Source organism: Gopherus evgoodei, chromosome 4 (genome assembly GCF_007399415.2).
Source record: "Gopherus evgoodei ecotype Sinaloan lineage chromosome 4, rGopEvg1_v1.p, whole genome shotgun sequence".
Taxonomy (NCBI): Eukaryota; Metazoa; Chordata; order Testudines; family Testudinidae; genus Gopherus; species Gopherus evgoodei.
The window spans coordinates 21,482,771-21,499,627 of NC_044325.1; the positions used below are offsets into that span (position 1 = coordinate 21,482,771).

A 16,857-nucleotide genomic window follows, 5' to 3' on the forward strand; every position below is an offset into this window, starting at 1 on the left:
TAGGGATATTTTAAAGTGCCACGTAGGAATGCAAATAAAATAAAACAAGATAAATAATCAGCATTTATAGAGGGTCATATCTTCAAATACTTTTAACACATGATCCTCATAACATCTCTGTACAGTAGTTTATCATTCCCATTTTACCATCAAGGATACTGAGGTGCCAGTTTTTAAGAGCACACATCCAAGTCAAGCACACAAAAAGCCACATGGGGCTACATGTGAGCTAAGGTATGCGCACATGCAGTTCACTGACTTGCATGTGTGCACTAAGCAGTAAGTACATGCAAAAGTAAGTGGATGCTTTTAAAAACGTGAGCCTATTTTACTTGCCCAAGGTCCCCCAGTAAATCTGTGGCAGAGCTGGTACTAATACATTGGAGTTGTATCTCTCAAGCCCCACTCATACCTCTTGACAATGCTGCCGATTGAGCTGGTCAAAACAATTCAAATTTCAAAAATGTTTGACGAAAAACAGGGACAAATTTGTTGCAAAAATTGTTGCGAAAAATTCATCCCATTTTTCCATCTGCCTGTTGCCCATCTATTGGCCAAGACCTAAAGCCATTATTCAGTCAAAAATCTCATTGACGCCAGTAAGAGCCGAGTAAGAACTTTAGGTTTGATCCTTTCTAAATATGACAGTCCTTTAAATATCATTGGGTTCTTCCTCTCTTTAAAAATTATTACAAAATTCCATTCTTTCAGCAAGTCAAAGTGAGCAGGAGACAGTTCTATTTTCCCTTTCCCAGAGAATCTTGGGAGGGACTAAATGAGATTCTGACTGAAGATGGGCCTGAATCTAGAGTGCTCAAACAACACTTTCTAATGTGATATCCCTTTCACAGGAGCTGGTCAGCTGGCTGACTCCTGCTAACATGTTACAGGAGGCTAGACAATCCAAATAGCAATCTCAAACAGCAATGAGCTGCCCACTGAAGTCACTGTGAGTCTTTCCATTGACTTCAATGGGTTTTAGGCCAGGCTTCTACACCTTTTCAGTTGACATTAACATTTGCTGCCAACTTCCTAAATCCTACATCCACAGAAACAGGTAACTTGCAAAACTGTTTCAGGTGCTTTAGCTTGTATTTTATTCCAGATGCACTAACAGGCCTGATTATCTACATGCAGCAGAGGCAGCATTATGCTTCATAAGCTATTTTTCTGTTTCTGTAAAGATCATGCAAGTTTTTATTTGTAACTATGTTTACACATTACCTCACTAAGTAAACCTAAGTGGCATTATTGTTATCCTTTCTAAGGCTCCCTTAGAATAGGAACATATAAGACAGGATTTCCTTTAGCTCTGCATATCTAGTTACTCTACAGTCATTAATGACAAAGCACTGGACTGAACAAAGACTTACCATCAAATGAGTACTCAAAAACAACCCATAACAAAAATATGTCTGTCTAGAACTCCATATCTCTGTTCCCTGTCTTTAAACAAAAGTGCCGAGGAGACATAAATTTGCTTTCAAGAGTACTTTTACAGGAGCAAGTAAAACTGAAGAGCTATACGTTTTCTTGCAGAATGTGTTTTTAGACTGTGACAGATTCACATTTAAATGAACCCAGTCTTTTACACAGCATTTTATTCACTGATTCTCCTCTCATTTACATGGTGTAAATCAAGAGTAACTCCACTGCAGTCAAATGGGAATTATATAGATTTTAAAAGTGACAGAAGAATCAAGCCCTATATGAGGAGCTATTGACAGTCCAAACCAATGTTATGTGGTCTTCCAACAGAGGGTGATAGCTACAACATTTTGGTATGGATAATATTCACTTATCCCTGTGATTTTAAACCCACCTAACTTGTCTGTGATTTAGCACATTTGAAGTTTATCAAACCAAGTTTTTAAAAGATAGGAAAAATATAAATGATACTGTCCCAAGATCTGTAAGTAGAGAGGATTTCAAGAACCTGGATTCCTCGGGTTCTCCATCTCCCATTAAATTTCGGACACAGGCATTGACCCTTCCCCCTCGAGGATCTGCCTCATAGTAGAGATGGAGCATATGGTGACAAAGTCTCTCTTCTCCTGTTATACATCTGAGGACCATACTTTATACTCTGCCAAGCCCTGCAGTACTAACCGGATAGCCAGAAAAGTAGGAAGCCCAGTTTTATTCTCCCTTTATATTTACGCGATTCTCTTGAATCGCCCACTAGAGGACATTAAGCTTTAGGGATATATTTTCAGTAGCATGAGCTACTCTTCATGAATAGTTCCCCTGAAAATTAACAGGAATTTAGGGATAAATTGTGACCTCCTGAGGCAAAAAACATGGAAGAACAAAATGGAGACAGAAAACTTCATGGGCTTGACACTTTATTCTGTCAAGGAGTGGCATTGCTAATGCATGGAATGAATATCCCAAGAGCAACAGGGAAATTTTGTGATATCGGGGTTTTCACAACGGGCCTTTGCCTTCACGCTACTTCCTGAGGTGCCCATCCCCCATGGCAATATGTCTCCCTCAGAAGTCATGATTCCTTTGGTCGCCTGCCTGTTCACCTGGCAAGTACTTCCTTCTCACCCTCAGGGGCTGAAAGTGCCAGGCAGGACACAAAATAATGCTGAACAGAAGCATAAAGTAGATGCAACAGCTTCTTCAAAGTTGTCAAGAGAAAAGAATGATGCTGCTTAAGGTCAGTCCTTTCCCTCCAAAATCATACTGCATAGGCAATTTCTGCATATCCTCTGCTGTTTCTGTACTCTATATGCATAAAAGCAAAGGGCTTGATCTGGCCCAAAGAGTGTAACTGACAGAGAATCACATTGAAAATGTATCCAGTACTCTACCTGAAACACTGATGATCACCTTAATGCTAACAACTTCTGCTTGCCTGAGGTCATTCTCTAGCCCTGGCTGCAAACACAGCAACTTCTGATCCATTAGGCAACCTTCATGACCTTCTAAAGACTTGCATCATGCTTTGAATATGTTGATGCTGATTCTGATCACACACTGATTTCACTCCTGTGTAATTCCATTGCCTTCAGATGAGCTACTGCGCTCCTGGCTTACACCAGTCCAAGATCAGACTCGGCGTCTTTTTCTTGTTCTAGCACAGGCTTAAAGGATCTTGTTAACCATGATGAAAGAAGATGACTTTCCAGTTAGCAGGTCTGCATTTTTTCTTTCTGCACAGTCAGTCATTTTTCAGCTCACTTCACTTGGATGTGGATCAGCTGCTTCTGTACCATTACACTTAATGAGATAATCATCTATTCCACACCTCTCACTACTCAGAATCGAAGAAAGCAGAAGTGCAGCCTTTATAAGTAGAGGAGATGCGCTGGGCTAATTTCCTACACTGGCAAATAGGAAGGAGTATCACTGCAATAGTGAAGAAGAAAGTAAGTCAGATGAAACTTGGATCAACAAAAGAATTAAAATAGAAATTATAGCTATTTGAAAGCCCCAACTCTGCAAACAACACTTTGATACTTTGATTTGTATTCATTTTTAAGGGCAAAATACTTACCTCAGCTCTACATTAAGGGTCTCTTCTATATATTCTGCATTTATTGCCAAGGCAGAATCTCCACTGATATCAAGCCTTTTTGTAGCAACATGTTGCTCGCTGAAGAATTTTCAAGTCAGAAAAGCTATGTCTTCCACAGAGACTTGTGACATGCTACAAAATGCTAGAAGCCAACCAAACTCTTGCAGTACAAATCAAGTCTATAATACTGATGAGCCGTGTGTGTTTTGGAGTAGTCATGATTAAAGCAGGAAAAGAGGGAGACGCTGAGAGGTACTCAGATACCAAAATGATCGGTGCTGCAGAAGAATGTAGACAATGGAACTGGGTGAATCTTTTTCAGTGAATAGTTTATTTACCAAAAAAAATACATTTTTCAATCAAATGAACTATTCGCAAATTCATGTCAAATTCGACAAATAGTTTTGATGAATAAAGAAATGGAAAAAAATTCAAAGAAGTCTTACGGCCTCAACTTTTTCAAAATGAAGCATTTTGACTTTGTTTCAAAACAACATTGTTTCCCACAATTAAGCTAGATTTGTTTAAAAAAAAATGCTAGGGTAAAAAAATATCCCAAACCATAATTAAATGAAACAAAAACAGAAGAAAAATTGTTTGTGAAAAATAAACTTTCATCAAGAAAAAACAAGCCAAAATCAGTTTTGGTTTCACCCTAAACAATTTTTTTCAGATATTTTCATTCGGCCACTGAACCAAAAAAATCCCATATTCACTCAGTCTAGTTGACAGACAAAGAGAATTTTTATAACATTTACAGTTACAGATGCTATGGGTAAGAGAGACATTCCACTTTCATTAGGAATCCAGATTCATTCACTCCAGCTTCTTTTAAAATGTCCCACAGCGACTGAAACTTCACATGCCTAGTGTTAGTCCAAAGGTTAACTTTTTTCAGAAGCTTTGTATTTTACATTTCTTGGTTGTACACCTGTTGGATCAGCTGTTTCACAGCTATACATTTAATAGGCCCTCCATTTTTTATTCTCTGCATATAACCAATCATACTTACCACGCTCCTCATCCAGTGAAAAAATTAATACGAAAATCATTCTGGATTAGCCAGAATGAGGCATATAGATGACACAAACACACATAAAGAGGGACTAATATGGAATATAGACACAGATTCAGTTCTATTGGTCTGATTTCCCCATCAATTGTAGTAACATTTTGGGGCTCAACCCAGCCTAGTAAGAGGTTGTGTCACCACCTGCCCTATAGGTGCCTTAAATGTTCTGCTGCCGGGGTTCAGAGCCCGGACACCAACAGCCAGCAAACAAGTCTGCAGTTCCCTGAGGATCTGTATGCTGTGCCACTCAGGATCAGCACTCTGACCCCAGCAGCCTGTCTACCACACAACAGCCCCTGGTCTCCTCTAGCCTTGGTTACTACTTGAAGAGTGACCCCAACATGATCCCAGTCCCAAATTTCCCCCAAGCGGTCTGCCCTGAAGTTCCCAGCCCTCTTCAGGAACATTCAAAGAACTTCGTTCATAAGGTTCATTGCTCCTTTAAAGAGACCAAAGCACAGCTGACTACTTTAACTGGAGTTAACTACCACTTCAATTCAAACACAGCCCTGGGTTGGTTTGGTTAAAAATAAAACAGGTTTATTTAATCAAGCAGAGTTAAAAAGAGAAGTTTTAAGTGAGCTCAAGTACAAGGGATAAAGACAAAAATGGTTACAAGCAAATAAAAGTACAGATGCGCTTTATAATGGGTAAGGCTTAACTTACCAAGCTACAGTCTTTGTTCAAGGTAGACTTCTTATCAATCATTCTTCTTTATAGCCATTGTTGACTTTCTGGCAGTCAGGACTTTCTACAGAAGTACAAGGTGTTGGATGCCCTTTCTTCCTAGGTGAAAGATGCCAAAATGCCTTTCTATCTCTGCTTATATCTCCCAAAGTTCATTGTCCCTGTTTCTAGAGGCAGGATGACCTCTGCTGTTCTTCTGTCCCTGTGGACCTTCCATCCCCCTGCTGATTTCTATGTCAATGCAGCTCCCATTGTTTTGATTCCTCATTGCTTAATTTACAGAGAAGACAAGTAGACAGCTGCCTTCCCTCCCGTTTGAGATAAAACCTTTTTCTCTCCCTTTATTTGGTCACAGACTTTAAAAGCATAATATTAGTGAATATCTATAATGCCTCACATAGTATTAATACATACATTTCACAATGCTACTAATCACCTGTGTGTCACCAGTTCACGTATGATACCTTACATGACCCATTATAGATACAGATTAAGACAATAGTGAGTTGGAGTACACTGGGCTGGTCAGGCCTGCTGAAACTCACTGCTACATACCAGGGAGTCCCTTGCCTGATGGCATAGGGGTGCTCTTAGGATCACATCGCCCTCCTTACAAAACTGCAGGAAGGTTAGTCACTGACTGACCTGGAGGAAGCAGGTCAGAACCCTCTTTCCTGGGCAGGGCATCTGCCACCATATTTTTTCCCCTTTATATGGAAAAACTCTGTTTTGCCTCCTTTGTCTTTTCAGTCTCCAAAACATAATATCAGAGAGTATCCTTAATTTCACCTGCAGTCCTGTTACAAACATTTCACAGTGACATTAATGACCAATGTGTTATCAGATATCAAATGATATATTACATGTCACTTTTTAAATACATATCTTGAAAACAGTATGTCAAGCCTCACAGGGACTGCTGACACAGAATAGTGACCTATCAGTGGGCTTCTGTGTCACAGTTACACAGGTGTAAATCAATAGTAACTCTACTGAAGTCAATGAGCCTGATTTTCTCCTCATTTTACTTTGGTTTTATACTTCAGTTTCAGTGGAATCACTCCTGATTTACTTTGTCACGAGATGGGGCCCAGGCCCTATATCTGACAGCAGCTGGAAATAATAGCATACACACTGCAAGATTCAGAACTATAGACCTGTGAAACTTATAGGCTCTTATCCAGTCCCACTAGCAGTCTAGTAGGGGCATGTCAGAGAAGGGGTGGGTACATCATGTTCTGGCTATTCTCTGCAAGCAGCAGGCCATAGGGAGCTGTTATAACCAGTGCATATGCCAAGAGCAGCCTGGGGCTGCTCCGATTTACAAAGACTCCCTGAATAGCCTGAGAATATGAGAAACACAAACCCCTCCCTTCCCCTCGATGGAAGAGCTGAGACTCACTGCCTATATTTCATAGCTATAGTACATCAAACTGCTTCAGTATCATGGATATTGAGCAACCTTTAGATCAGAAAAGTATTTTCCACCTATTTTACTCTTGGTTAATGTTTTGAAACCTAAAACTAATGAATAAAAGGCAATTTCAGCAAAGGTCAGTCAAGTGGCTGTCAGAATACACAAGGTTATAGGTTAAAGAATCTTGTAGATGTAAGAACATAAGCATGAAATTCTACAGAAAGGGCCCCAAGGGATCCCAATTCAAGAGAATAGGCATGAAGATGTAATTAAAAGCCATAAATCCATTGAACCAAAAATATGTAAACTTAATACACTAACTCATATATGTATTTTCATCCTCCACATTTGGCTTACTCTAGACTCTTTTTGAGCCTACGAATAAAAAAATTAACATTATCAAAAGAAGCATTTCTTTATGTGGAACATGGGTTATCAATAATACATAGGTTTTATTTTATTTTTAGAGGTAATTGCTGGAGGAAGCTCTCTCTACAGACTGAGAGACCTTGGGCATATTACTCCAACTATGTCTCCTCTTTACAAAACCCACAAAAGGACAATATCTTACAGCATTTCAGTGCTACTCAGTCATACACACAAAATTCCCCTTTTGAAAGCTTGTTTGAGGAATGTCAAATACACTCTTCTTTCTTTGCAACAAAACCTTTATCACAACAAAACAGAAAAACTGCTTGCTCGGATCATAATTATACAAACTGCACCACCATTCTCAACATTTTAAACTGGAGGTTGTGGGCCAACTTTTAACCTCAAGTTATGGGCAAAATCCTAGTCCATGGTCCATCTGCAGCATGGAGTTTTCTAGATTGTCACAGCCAATGGATGCACCACTGCACCTGAGATTAATATGGATCCTGAAAGAGGTCTCCCCTTGGAGGTGGATGAGTGTATAGCACCTGTGGGCCAGACAACTCCTCCACCTCTCAAGAAGCGGAGTCTACTCCCCTAACACCAACAATCATATCTGGTAGATGGGGCACTGGAGGTCATGTCAGGAGAAGCAGTGCTTACCTGATGTCCCAATGAAGGTGGATTGCTCCATGAGTGAGTAATACACCTTGGACATCGAATGCGTTTATTGGCCTGAACAGCAAACTCCTAGGTGATCATTCTAAACCTGGATTTTCAGCCAGAAGATGGATCTTTAGATCTGAAAATTTCCAGTCCATGATGATTGGGATGGGAGGATAGCATGGAGTCATCCAGTGAACCCCCAGCCCTCGTGCAAGGAGACTGCCGGGATCCTAATCCAGCCACACTTCCTTATCTTCTCCCCCAGCACAAAATCCACATGGGTTAATACAGGCCTAGTAATAACCTCTATGACCCCAGCAAGGAAGACATAGGGTGAGGCAGGAAGCACATTTGTTTGACATCTTCTCCCCTAATCCTTCAAACCACATTGTGGCTCCCTACCATGGATCAGGAGCAAATCCCTCTCTCCGCTCTACTGACTAGTTCCTACCAGTCTCAGGACCAGTTGGCTCAGGGAAGAACAGGCTTACAAGACAGTATGGGACTTCTGCTCCTCTTACTGGTGCACACAGGATCTGGCCTTCAGTTCGGATCACTTGATTTCTCATCAGAAACTAAGTTGTCTTCAGCCCTTTCTCTTTTATTGGAATCACAGTTTTTATACTCCAAGCTGTCAACACCTTGCTGCAACAGGTGTATGCATTTAACACAAAATGTGGTGGCGTTGCTAGTACTTCTAAAATACAGTCACCCTGAGGAGCTTCCTATATTTCTGTTACTCAGCATTCCTTCTTCTCAGTTCCAGCCTAGAAACTAAACTCAGCTCTGATGCTCTAAAAACAATAACAGAAGACAGCATAATACAGGGAGAAGTCACTATGTTTCTTAAAATAATTTTGAAGGTAGTATGTGTGTGACACTAGATATCCATTACCATGAGTCACATGGAAATAGCTCACTTAATGGTTTCCATACAACTATTTCTTATACTTAGGATATAAGGGGCAGTAACATCATATTCCCAAATAAATGGGACAAGTTCAGCTGACCTCAATGGCTATTTATACCAGCTGAGACCAGCTAAAGACCCCACATCTTTAAGCCTTACAAAGGAGAGTTTCTTAAGATAGAGGATGGAAAGTATTTAATAGGCTAATTTGGGAATCCAGCTACAAGTGACTGCTTCTCACCCTATACCTCATCATGACAGTTAAGGTCATCTGGGATGCTCCAGCTTTCCATTTGTGTAAGTGAATTCCCCAGGAAAAGCAATAGCACTTTCACAGTAGAAGGTCTTCACCTTTGGAACTAGCTCTGGAAGTCTACCAAAGTCCATGTGACATCATGACAGGCACGTGTATTTGGTTTAGCCTAGCTATTTTTTTTCTGGCTGTTGTGCTTGATGTTCACAGTAGTTTGGCTTCTGTTATGCAGTAGCTGCAGCATGGGAAGTAGTTTTTATGCTACCCACTATGAGCAGTTTGGTTTCATTGATACATTCTGTCATAGTTCCTAAAAGCTCTGGTAGCAGGTGCTAAGAAAGGGCCCAATCATAGGACTGGAAAGGACCTTGAGAGGTCATCTAGTCAAGTGCCCTGCAATCATGGCAGGACGTAGTATTATCCAGACATCCCTGGCAGGTGTTTGTCTAACCAGCTCTTAAAAATCTCCAATGATGGAGATTCCACAACCTCCCTGGGCAATTTATCCCAGCGCTAACTAGCCTAACAGTTAGGAAGTTTTTGCTGAAATTTAAGCCCATTGCTTATTGCCTCATCCTCAGAGGTTAAGAAGAACAATTTTTCTCCCTCCTCCTTGTGACAACCTTTTATGTACTTGAAAATTCAGTCTTCTCCATACTAAACAAATATTTTTTCAATCTTCTCTCACATGTCATGTTTTTTAGACTTTTAATTATTTTTTTTGCTTTCCTCTGGACTTTCTCCAACTTGTCCACATCTTTCTGAAATGTGGCGCCCAGATCTGGTCACAATACTCCAGCTGAGGTCATATCAGCACGGAGTAGAGCGGAAGAATTACTTCTTGTGTCTTGCTTACAACACTCCTGTTAGTACATCCCAGAATGATGTTTGCTTTTTTGCAACAGTGTTACACTGTTGACTCCTATTTAGCTTGTGATCCACTATGACCCCCAGGTCCCTTTCTCCAGTACTCCTTCCTAGGCTGTCATTCCCATTTTGTATGTTTGCAACTGATTGTTCCTTCCTAAGTGGAGTACTTTGCATTTGTCCTCATTGAATTTCATACTAATTACTTCAGATCATTTCTCCAGTTTGATCCAGATCATTTTGAATTATAATCCTATCCTCCAAAACATTTGCAACCCCTCCCAGCTTGGTATCATCTGCAAACTTTATAAGTGTACTCTATGCCATTATCTAAATCATTGATGAAGATACTGAACAGAACCAGACTCTTAACTGATCCCTGTGGGACCCCACTTGATATGCTTTTCCAGCTTGACTGTGAACCACTGATGCCTACTCTCTGGGAATGGTTTTCTAAACAGTTATGCACCTACCTTATACTAGCTCCATCTAGGCTGTATTTCTCCAGTTTGTTTATGAGAAGGTCATGCAAAATAGTATCAAAAGACTTACTAACCTCAAAATATACCATATCTACTGCTTCCCCCATCCATAAGGCTTATTACCCTGTCAGAAAAAGCTATTAAGTTGGTCTTGACAAATCCATGCTGACTGTTACTTATCACCTTATTATCTGCTGGATGTTTGCAAACTGATTGCTTAATTACCATATATACTCATTCATAAGCCGAATATTTTTGGTAAAAAACTGACTCATAGACTCATAGACTTTAGGGTCAGAAGGGACCAATATGATCATCTAGTCTGATCTCCTGCACAAAGCAGGCCACAGAACCCATCCACTTCTATAACAAACCCCTAACCTATGTCCGAGTTATTGAAGTCTTCAAATTGTGCTTTGAAGACCTCAAACCGCAGAGAATCCACCAGCAAGTGACCCATGCCCCACGCTGCAGAGGAAGGTGAAAAACCTCCAGGGCCTCTGCCAATCTGCCCCGGAGGAAAATTCCTTCCCGACCTCAAATATGGCAACCAGCTAAACCCTGAGCATGTGGGGAAGACTCACCAGCCAGCACTCAGGAAAGAATTCTCTGCAGTAACTCAGATCCCATCCCATCCCACATCCCATCACCGACCACTGGGCATACTTATCTGCTGGTAATCAAAGATCAATTGCCAAAATTAAGCTATCCCATCATACCATCCCTTCCATAAACTTATCAAGCTTAGTCTTAAAACCAGATATGTCTTTTACCCCCACTACTCCCCTTGGAAGGCTGTTCCAGAACGTCACTCCTCTTGAAATTAGACGAAGGGTTCTAACCATTAGTCTAAACTTCCTAGTGTCCAGTTTATACCCATTCGTTCTTGCGTCTACATTGGTACTAAGCTTAAATAATTCCTCTCCCTCCCTAATATTAATCCCTCTGATATATTTATAAAGAACAAGCATATCCCCCCTCAGCCTTCTTTTGGCTAGACTAAACAAGCCAAGCTCTTTGAGTCTCCTTTCAATGTCAAGTTTTCCATTCTTCGGATCATCCTCGTAGCCCACCTCTGAACCTGTTCCAGTTTGAATTCATCCTTCTTAAACATGGGAGACCAGAACTGCACACGGTACTCCAGGTGAGGTCTCACCAGCGCCTTATATAACGGTACTAACACCTCCTTATCTTTGCTGGAAATACCTCGCCTGATGCATCCTAAAACCGCATTAGCTTTTTTAACGGCCATATCACATTGGTGGCTCATACTCATCCTGCGATCAACCAACACTCCAAGGTCCTTCTCCTCCTCTGTTGCTTCCAGCTGATGTGTCCCCAATGTATATCTAAAATTCTTATTATTAATCCCTAAGTGCATGACCTTGCACTTTTCACTATTAAATTTCATCCTATTACTATTACTCCAGTTTACAAGGTCATCCAGATCTTCCTGTAGGATATCCCGGTCCTTCTCCGTGTTAGCAATACCCCCCAGCTTTGTGTGATCGGCAAACTTTACTAGCATAGACTCATAGACTCATAGGTCAGAAGGGACCAATCTGATCATCTAGTCTGACCTCCTGCACAAGGCAGGCCACAGAACCCCACCCATCCAATTTTATAACAACCCCTATCCCAGGACCGAGTTATTGAAATCCTCAAAATTGGTTTGAAGACCTCAAGCTGCAGAGAAATCACCAGCAAGCGACCCGTGCCAAGGTCAGTAATAAAAAGGTTAAATAAGATTGGTCCCAAAACCGATCCTTGAGGAACTCCACTAGTAACCTCCTTCCAGCCTGACAGTTCACCCTTCAGTACGACCCACTGGAGTCTCCCCTTTAACCAGTTCCTTATCCACCTTTCAATTTTCATATTGATCCCCATCTTTTCCAATTTAACTAATAATTCTGCATGTGGAACCATGTCAAATTCCTTACTGAAATCGATGTAAATTAGATCTACTGCATTTCCTTTGTCTAAATAATCTGTCACCTTCTCAAAGAAGGAGATCAGGTTGGTTTGGCACAATCTACCTTTAGTAAAACCATGTTGTAATTTGTCCCAATTACCATTGACCTCAATGTCCTTAACTACTTGCTCCTTCAAAATTTTTTCCAAGACCTTACATACTACAGATGTCAAACTAACAGCCCTATAGTTACTCAGATCACTTTTTTTCCCTTTCTTAAAGACAGGAACTATGTTAGCAATTCTCCAGTCGTACGTACAACCCCTGAGTTTACCAATTCATTAAAAATTCTCGCTAATGGGCTTGCAATTTCATGCGCCAGTTCCTTTAATATTCTTGGATGAAGATAGTCTGGGCCCTCCGATTTTGTCCCATTAAGCTGTTCAAGTTTGGCTTCTACCTCAGATGTGGTAATATCCACCTCCATATCCTCATTCCCGTTTGTCATCCTTCCATTATCCCTAAGCTCCTCATTAGCCTTATTAAAGACTGAGGCAAAGTACTTATTTAGATATTGGGCCATGCCTAGGTTATCCTTAACCTCCTTTCCATCCTCAGTGTTTAGCAGTCCCACTTCTTCTTTCTTCGTTTTCTTCTTATTTATATGGCTATAGAACCTTTTACTATTGGTTTTAATTCAAAGAGTGGGGGTAGACTTATAAACAGGTCTACACTAAAATTTGATGATTTTAAACTCTATGGAATCATTGAATTGAATATCTAATACACTGTTGTTTTGTTTACCTGGAGCATCTGCAGGCATGGAGGCCCTCAGCTCCTCATGGCTGCAATACACCGTTCCCAGCCAATGGGAGCTACAGGAAGCACCATTTCCTGCAGCTCCCATTGGCTGGGAATGGTGAGCCGCGGCCACGGGGAGCTGAGGGGCTCCATGCCTGCACATGCTCCAGGTAAACAAAACATCCTGACCCACCAGCAGCTTACCCTGACAGCCGGGAGCCAAAGTTTGCCAACCCCTGAAATATAGGGTCAGCTTATGAAACGGTCATACAGTTTTTGCTATTTTTACCTAACCATCTGGGGGGGTCGGCTTATAAACAAACGGGCTAATGAACGAATATATACGGCATTTGCTCCATTATCTTTGTGGGCACTGAAATTAAGATGACTGGTGTTTAATTCCCTGGGTCATCCTTATTTTCCTTTTTATAGATTGGCATTGTATTTACCCTTTTCTGGTCCTCTGGAATCTCTCCTGTTTTCTATGACTTTTCAAAGATAATCGCTAATGGCTCAGATACCTCCTCAGTCAGCTCCTTGAATATTCTATGAGGTATTTCATCAGACCATGGTGACTTGAAGACATCTAACTTATCTAAGTAATTTTTAACTTGTTCTTTCCCTATTTTAGCCTCTGATACTACCTCATTTTCAATGGCATTCACTATGTTAGACGTCCAGTCGCTACTTATCTTTTTGGTGAAAACTGAAATGACCTTGAGCGGATCACTGCAAACTACATGGCTCTGGGAAGAAGGATAAAGGAGTTTGAGGTGCAAGTGGTGCTCTCGTCCATCCTCCCTGTGCAGGGAAAAGGCCTGGGTAGAGACAGTTGAATTGTGGAAGTCAGTGAATGGCTATGCAGGTGGTGTCAGAGAGAAGGCTTTGGATTCTTCGACCATGGGATGGTGTTCCAAGGAGGAGGAGGAGTACTAGGCAGAGACGGGCTCCACCTAACGAAGGAAGGGAAGAGCATCGTTGCAAGCAGGCTGGCTAACCTAGTGAGGAGGGCTTTAAACTAGGCTCACCAGGGGAAGGAGACCAAAGCCCTGAGGTAAGTGGGGAAATGGGATACCGGGAGGAAGCACGAGCAGGAGAGTGCAAGAGAGGAGGACTCCTGTCTCAGACTGAGAAAGTAGGACAATCAGCGAGTTATCTTAAGTGCCTATACACAAATGCAAGAAGCCTGGGAAACAAGCAGGAAGAACTGGAAGTCCTGGCACAGTCAAAGAACTATGATGAGATTGGAATAACAGAGACTTGGCAGGATAACTCACATGACTGGAGTACTGTCATAGATAGATATGAAGGACAGGCAGGGCAGAAAAAGTGGGGGAGTTGCACTGTATTTAAGAGAGGAGTATGACTGCTCAGAGCTCCAGTATGAAACTGCAGAAAAACCTGATAGTCTCTGGATTAAGTTTAGAAGTGTGAGCAACAAGGGTGATGTCGTGGTGGGAGTCTGCTATAGACCACCAGACCAGGGGGATGAGGTGGACAATGCTTTCCTCCGGCAACTAGCAGAAGTTACTAGATCGTAGGCCCTGATTCTCATGGGAGACTTTAATCACCCTGATATCTGCTGGGAGAGCAATACAGCAGTGCACAGATAATCCAGGAAGTTTTTGGAAAGCGCAGGGGACAATTTCCTGGTGCAAGTGCTGGAGGAACCAACTAGGGGCAGAGCTCTTCTTGACCTGCTGCTGACAAACCATAAAGAATTAGTAGGGGAAGCAAAAGTGGTTTGGAACCTGGGAGGCAGTGATTATGAGATGGTCGAGTTCAGGATCCTGACACAAGAAACAAAGGAGAACAGCAGAATATGGACCCTGGACTTCAGAAAAGCAGACTTTGACTCCCTCAGGGAACTGATGGGCAGAATCCCCTGGGAGAACAACATGAGGGGGAAAGGAGTCCACGAGAGCTGGCTGTATTTTAAAGAGCTGGCTGTATTTTATTATTGAGGTTGCAGGAAAAAAACATCCCGATGTGTAGAAAGAATAGTAAATATGGCTGGAGACTAATTTGGCTTAACAGTGAAATCCTTGCTGATCTTAAACTCAAAAAAGGAGTTTACAAGAAGTGGAAGATTGGACAAATGACCAGGGAGGAGTATAAAAATATTGCTCAAGCATGCAGGAGTGAAATCAGAAAGGCCAAATCACACTTGGAGTTGCAACTAGCAAGAGATGTTAAGAGTAACAAGAAAGGTTTCTTCAGGTATGTTAGCAACAAAAAGAAAGTCAATGAAAGCAAGGGTCCCTTACTGAATGAGGGAGGCAACCTAGTGACAGAGGATGTGGAAAAAGCTAATGTATTCAATGCTTTTTTTGCCTCTGTCTTCACAAACAAGATCAGCTCCCAGACTGCTGCACTGGGCAGCACGGTATGGGGAGAAGGTGACCAGCCCTCTGTGGAGAAAGAAGTGGTTCGGGACTATTTAGAAAAACTGGACGAGCACAAGTCCATCGGGCCAGATGCGCTGCATCCAAGGGTGCTAAAGGAGTTGGCGGATGTGATTGCAGAGCCATTGGACATTATCTCTGAAAACTCATGGCGAACAGGGGAGGTCTCAGTTGACTGGAAAAAAGCTAATGTAGTGCCCATCTTTAAAAAAGGGAAGGAGGAGGATCCGGGGAACTACAGGGCAGTCAGCCTCACCTCAGTCCCTGGAAAAATCATGGAGCAGGTCCTCAAGGAATCAATTCTGAAGCACTTAGAGGAAAGGAAAGTGATCAGGAACAGTCAGCATGGATTCACCAAGGGCAAGTCATGCCTGAGCAACCTAATTGCCTTCTATAATGAGATAACTGGGTCTGTGGAGGAGGGGAAAGCAGTGGATGTGTTATTCCTTGATTTTAGCAAAGCTTTTGATACGGTCTCCCACAGATTCTTGCCAGCAAGTTAAAGAAGTATGGGCTGGATGATTAGACTATAAGGTGGATAGAAAGCTGGCTAGATCGTCAGGCTCAACGGGTAGTGATCAACGGCTCCATGTCTAGTTGGCAGCCGGTTTCAAGCAGAGTGCCTCAAGAGTTGATCCTGGGCCAGTTTTGTTCAATATCTTCATTAATGATCTGGAGGATGGCATGGACTGAACTCTCAGCAAATTTGCAGATGACACTAAACTCGGAGAAGTGGTAGATACACGAGACAAATTAGAGCATTGGGCCAAAAGAAATCTGATAAGGTTAAATAAGGACAAGTGCAGAGTCCTGCACTTAGGACAGAAGAATCCTATGCACTCTTACAGACTAGGGACCGAATGGCTAGGAAGCAGTTCTGCAGAAAAGGACCTAAGGGTTATAGTGGACGAGAAGCTGGATATGAGTCAATAGTGTGCCCTTGCTGCCAAGAAGGCTAACGGCATTTTGGGCTGTATAAGTAGGGGCATTGCCAGCAGATCGAGGGACGTGTTCATTCCCCTCTATTCGGCATTGGTGAGGCCTCATCTGGAGTACTGTGTCCAGTTTTGGGCACCACACCACAAGAAGGATGTGGAAAATTTGGAAAGAGTCCAGCAGAGGGCAACAAAAATGATTAGGGGGCTGGAGCACATGACTTATGAGGAAAGGCTGAGGGAACTGGGATTGTTTAGTCAGCAGAAGAGAAGAATGAGGGGGGATTTGATAGCTGCTTTCAACTACCTGAAAGGGGGTTCCCAAAGAGGATGGATCTAGACTGTTCTCAGTGGTACCAGATGACAGAACAAGGAGTAATGGTCTCAAGTTGCAGTGGGGGAGATTTAGGTTGGATATTAGGAAAAACTTTTTCACTAGGAGGGTGGTGAAGCTCTGTAATGGGTTACCTAGGGAGGTGGTGGAATCTCCTTCCTTAGAGGTTTTTAAGGTCAAGCTTGACAAAGCTCTGGCTGGGATGATTTAGTTGGGAA

The 16,857-nt window shown here is 42.0% G+C and overlaps 1 protein-coding gene across 2 annotated transcripts in view; it reads right to left on the minus strand.

Annotated features, from left to right (window-relative positions):
- Window positions 1-16,857, minus strand: part of KIF26A (kinesin family member 26A) — a 136,522-nt gene that overhangs the window by 106,307 nt on the left and 13,358 nt on the right. The gene's annotated exons all lie outside the window — the stretch shown is intronic.